Here is a 6299-nt window from a genome sequence, read left to right on the forward strand (position 1 = left end):
GCCGACTTCGCAGTGATTTCTTAAGTCTTACTATATATAGCATAATCGCACTTTACATAATTTTCAACAAACAATTGTTAGCAAAATATTTGTATAGTCTTTTGTAATTCTAATTTTAAATCAACTGTCAATACAAATTCTTATATAAGTAAATACAAACAAATAAATGGGAAATAAAAAGTACCGAAATTATTTGATATACGAAATAAAAAGAGTAAATATTAGACTACCGGTATACTAGACATATGGTCTGAACATTCGATGTATTATCAACAACTCTTCAGAATTAAACATTATGAGATAGTAAAAGGCTTTACTTTAAAAGATCGAGCTTGGGAATAAATTGTCTTATTTCAAAATGATAACGTGCTTTTCATATATGTTTCTTGAAAAAAGCGAAGACGAGTAGAAAAGTAAACAAGTTGTACAATGATACATATACGATATATGTACATAACTAAATCGACAAACTAGAAAAAGCTTACGTGGAGAGTGGACCAAATATTGAGTGAAGGGAACCAAATATCCCATTGTTAAAGGATGGCTTAAAGTCATCATAATAAAGTATTATACCTCCTATATCCCTTAGTCATATTAAAATATACCAATTTTGTATGGACGTCAAATGTATAGTGAAAACACTTGAAAAAATAATTGTTTTTTTTTACACGAATTAAATAAATATTATTATTATTAAAAGCCTCTTAATAAGACAAATATATATATCTACTATTTGATTATTATTATTTGATAATTATCATACTCTTGCAACATGTTGCTACAGAATATAGTAGTTTTGTTCACGTAACGATTATACGCATCACCTAAAATTAATCGAGACAGATTCCCGGTGATATACATACAAGTATATACACATATATATAAATAATGAGGATTACGAGACGGTTTGAAATCCGAGTGACTGTCTCTGTCTCTTCGTCCGTCCGTCTGTAACTTGAGTAAAAATTGAGCCATCTTAGTGAAACTTGGTATGAGCATTCCTTAGTAAAACAGCATTACAAGTTCGTAAATGAGCGTAATCGGACCACTGCAAAGCAAACAAAACGGCATCAACCGAAAGCCAATAAAGTGCCATAACTAAGCACTAAATTAAGGGGGTATTCTGGTCTAGAAGCATGAATTTCAGGTAATTTTTAAAGTGTTGTAAAAAAAGGCAATTAATATTTTTTCCATCCATTTTTTTAATAGTTATTTGTTAATTTTAGAAGAGTACAGAAAAAAATTAAAAACTAAAAAATTTCAAAAATTATGAGCTGACGAAGTGGGGGGTCTCTAAAAATTTCCACGTGACCATACCCATGATTTCAACCCTCCTAGTTATCTGAAACCAAAAAAAAAAAAAAATTATTAATTTAGAATAATGTCGCAATGGCCCGAAATAACGGAAAAGTGGGAAAAATTTTTTTTCACAAAATGGTGACTGCCTGAAAAAAAGTTTTTTTGGATCACTTTTTCTGACTATTTCGAATTTTTTTAATAAAATAAAAATAAAAATTTGGGGATGGGACTAGTTCCAACCATAGACAAGTCTATAAAGAAGACTCTATAAAAATTTCAAGTAAATCCTGAGAAATCGTTCCGAAAAAGTCAGTTTTGAGAAAAACGCGTTTAAAGTTTAGGAGACAATTTTAGTGAACACGGACGCCACGTCACAAAATCGGCTCTATCTCCGAAAATAAGTCGAATTTTGAAAAATCCTTCCAAGGTCATATTTTTGAAAGTCTAAACTTTCTAAATATGCAAAAAATAATCGATTTTTCTTCAAAATCCTAGATAAGAATACCCGCTTAAATAAAAAACTGTAATTTGGCAAAAAGCATCGTAGTAGCGAGGAACACCTGTGGGTAAAAAGTTTCGAAAAAGGGCGCATGACCGCGCATTAAATTTTACCTCCGAAATGGTATGAGAGTGCTTTATTAAAGCCGGTGTAAAAGTTGGGCCACGGGTGTGGTACCGCCCACTTTTTGGTGAAATCACATATCTTGGGACCCGATCGACCGATTTCAACTAAATTGTACGTAGAATTCTCAATATATTTCTTTGTCACAGTATGAAAATGGGCGAAATCAGACTACAACCACGCCTATTTCCAATATAAAAATTTTAGATACCACTTAATTCTTTCATTTTCCAGTACACAAATCAATAATAATTCCTGTAAAGTATGCCACCTGATGACCTCAAATTGCCCAAAATCCAACCAAAACTGTTGAAGCCCCTAGCTACCGAATATGCGGACCCCAATATCGTTCAATGTGGGAGATATACAATTGAAATTCAGTGAGAATACTTTCCTGACAATAGTACCTCTGTGTATCAAAAATGGGTTGAATCGTAGCAATATTTCCCTAAGCCCCAATATGCGTAATTTCAAGATTTTCCAACTTCCGAGTAACTTTACTCATAATAGTATATATTTGTGCCTAAAATAGATGAAATTGGGTGAAAACTTGACCTAGCACCCATATAACTATTATCAGCATTACCGAAGATTCTATGCATGAATAGTTTTTCCACACTTCCGGAAGTATTCGACGGCTGTTCTCACGCAAACGCCTGAATACGGCTTTAAATTCGGTCACAATTGTACTCTTTTTTTTGGAAAAAAGTTCAGCTTAACGGGACGAGTCGATCAAGGACGCTTTTTGTACCCAAAATATCCACCAAAACATTCGAACGGACTCACGAGAGATGACGAGATCTCTTGCCATCTCTCTAACACTTGTCAGACGATTTTCTAACACTATATCTTTCACTTTTTTAGAACATTCATCAGTTGAAGAGGTCGAAGGTCGTCCAGAACGATGCATGTCTTCAACGATCTCTCGACCATCTTTGAAGGCTTTGTACGACTCATGGGCTTGTGTTTTTGATAAAACTGAGCCACCGTATGTCTTTTCCAAAATTCGCAACCACGAAATTTGTTTGGAAATACAAAATTTGGAACAAATTTTTTGTTCGATATTTTCCATTGTAAAAATTGCAACGCACTACTGAGATGTACCGACTGACCGCTGCTGTAAACAAACTGGTTGACAGATCAGGCTCATATTTGACATAGTAATTAGCAAAATATTTTTTTGAAATATCAAATACCCGAGGAATTTAATTACAATTTCCATTTTTGTCACAGCCGTGTTCTTTCAATATGAATCCAAAGCTACGACAATGATATATTTTTAGAAGCATATTCTCCAACGAATTATTAAATCAGTTTTTTGGTATAAGTTTGTATGTATGTATAATCTTTTCCACGAACTGTCTTTTTCTTATCACTTAATCCATTCTCTTTGGATCTCTGTCTCCTTTGCTAGGGCTGATAGCTCAAAGGAGAGGAGAGGAAGATTGGACGGAGGAAATGTTATTAACCCTCATAGTGGTTTAACGACTTTGGATTATTAAATATATAAAGGGGATGACATCAAGAATCGTAGACAAGTGTAGGTCTATCGACCGATGTTTGTTTACGAAATTGCCAAACGATCGCGCGCTATTTCCTTTAGTACTCCTACCCTTGTTGCCTTTATTAGTTTTTCGTTACTACGGGAGCTTGAAACTTGTAAGCATTCGGTAATAAAACTTTCTAATTTGAACCATTATGTGACAGATCTTTTAATCGCGGTTCAAGTAGATGATCGTAGCGAAATGATTTTAAAGTAAAGGCTTTAATTTAAGGGAAAAATATAACCTGTCTTTCTCTACTGTCAATGGTATATGCATAATAAAGAAATCATGTTGTGTACTGTCAAAACTTTAGTTAAGAATTCAATGTCTTTAACGAATTAATAAATATGTATTTATCAACTTTACTTTAGATGACATTCAGATAAATTAATTTTTGTATATAAAAATGAATGTCCCAACAGAACTTTATTCAGCCTCTGTGGTAAGTTGCTTGAAAATCGTCAGGCAAGTGTTAGTGAGATGGCTCGACATCTTTCACGAGTCCGTTCGAATGATTTTGGTGGATATTTTGGGTATGAAACGCGTTGTTGCTCGACTCGTTCCGATAATGCTGAATGTTTTTCAAAAAGAGTACCGTAAACAGGCCTCTTTGGACATTCTTGATCGTGCGAATTCCGATCCCACATTCATGGAAAGCATTATAACCGCCTATGAGACATGGGTTTATGAGTTTGACATACAAACGAGTCAACAATCATCGGAATGGACGCCATTTTCGGTCGATCTAAGAGATAAAACAAAATTCGCTGAAGGAGATAAAGGCTATTCCAAAAAATGCATATGAGGACTGTTTCGAGGACTGGAAAAATCGTTGCCATAAGTGTATTACATCTGGTGAGGATTACTTTGAAGGCGGTAAAATAAATGTTACCGAATATTTAAATACTTTGCGTTTTATTTACAACTTCCGGGCACTTTTTTGTCGAAATGTATTAATAAGAATTTCTAATTTTAAACAAACTATGCAAACAATTTCTGTTGTAACTATGTAAATATAAAATAAACGTGATCAAATTGCCTCTGTAATTATTTAACATACTACGTAATAACAAGAGTAAATATTTACTCCGTTTTACTAGACATGTGATCTGAATATTGAAACTCGTTGAGAACCTGTTTTGAAAATAATAGGCATTAATCACAAGCCTTATAAAATGATGTTCTAAGCCTTAAAACAACAAGGAATGGAGCCTGATACCGTGTGGAAAGTGAAGCTTTAAGGCGATGGACAGATGCGGAGAAAAATAAACGGAGTACTGTGATATGTCCATACTGATCCAATATTTTTTTCCAGAAGAAAAGAAAGAAAAAGCATTCGAGATCTGTAAAGTGGTTTCCTGTGTTTCAGGCTAAGTTAAAACTATTTGTCTTCAACTATTAACTTATCAACGCAATATGCCGAAAAAACTTTATTCCAAGGACATGTGAGAAGAGTGAAGGCTCCCTTGTTAAAGAAGGTTATACCATTTGCATCTGTTAGTCATCTACGTATACGTGTTTCACAGACGTCAAAGAAGTAACAAAGTACACTTGAGTAAATATTGTTTGTTTCTTTAGCAAATTTAAAATAAATATTATTATTTTTATAACGGGACTTTCGATTACGTAGATAAGACTATTTTTAAGTTCTTGCTGCTCAGTGGAACAGTAAAATAAGTAATGTTGGTTGTTAAAAGAAATGAGTTAGTCCAAAGAAATTAGACGAACTGCTGAAACGTGTTGTCGAGCGGACAAAATATAATTGGCTCATTTGCTTTAATGCCTTGCGTAAATTTTCCCTCAGTCATGCTTTATTTCTTACTTTTTTAAAATCTGATAGCATTAAGATATTAAGCATACTTAAATTCCTAGTGGAAGGTTTTTAAATTAGAAAAAAAACTGTTGAAAGCTTCTTAGAACATTTACCATGTATGTAATAGGTGATCCATTTCGAGGTTCCCTACTTTTTGAATGAAAAACCACAGAAACCTCAAATTTAATAGATAATGTTTATGATCATTCGAAAGAACATTCTTCTGAATTTATTTTTTGAAGATCTTCGCTTTCAAAATTGATGGGCCGCAGCTTCGTTTAGAGTCCAATTTTCGATGACTCGTTCGCGCATGAATCGAATCGAAATGTGGACCGATGATTCCACCAGCACACAAACCACACAAAACCGTTGTTTTTTTCTGAATGAAATGGAAGCTCTTGAGTCTCTTTAGGTTGCTCTTTGTTCCAAATTCGGCAAATCTGCTTGTTTACATACCAATTAAGAAATGCACTCCATCGCTGAACAAAATTTGGCTCGACAGCGTCGGATCTTTTTGGAACTTTTTAAGCGCCCATACAGCGATGTCGACATACAGCGATGTCGCTTAGGAAGTTCGAGTTCAAAACGATAAGAGCCTGCCATAAATTAACTGAAAAGATTAATATCTGAGCCAGAAGGCTTCGGTAACCCTATAAATGCTGGGTGCTGACTAACACTTGCTGAGCCCACGCGAGGACTGTAAGAATATACGAATGCAGAAGACAGGGGAAACTACCGCTCGTTCCCATCTTGACGGATTTGGGGTAAGAGTATCTCTGACAAGTTTAATATGGAAGTGGCTTGTTGCTAATACCAGTGAGGTCATGCATTCCTTGACTAGCTTTGAGCTCACTGAGACTTACATTGTAGGTCAGCTATCGGAGTGGATGCGTAGGTGCCTAAAAGCAGTTTCACTTCGAAGAATTACATCTTCTGCTATATTGATGGCTGCAACGTCTGCTTGCAGGACACTACAGTAGTCTGGTAACATTGGCGTCCTTGAACACTGTGGTTGGAAAGT

Source organism: Bactrocera neohumeralis, chromosome 3, assembly GCF_024586455.1.
Source record: "Bactrocera neohumeralis isolate Rockhampton chromosome 3, APGP_CSIRO_Bneo_wtdbg2-racon-allhic-juicebox.fasta_v2, whole genome shotgun sequence".
NCBI lineage: Eukaryota > Metazoa > Arthropoda > Insecta > Diptera > Tephritidae > Bactrocera > Bactrocera neohumeralis.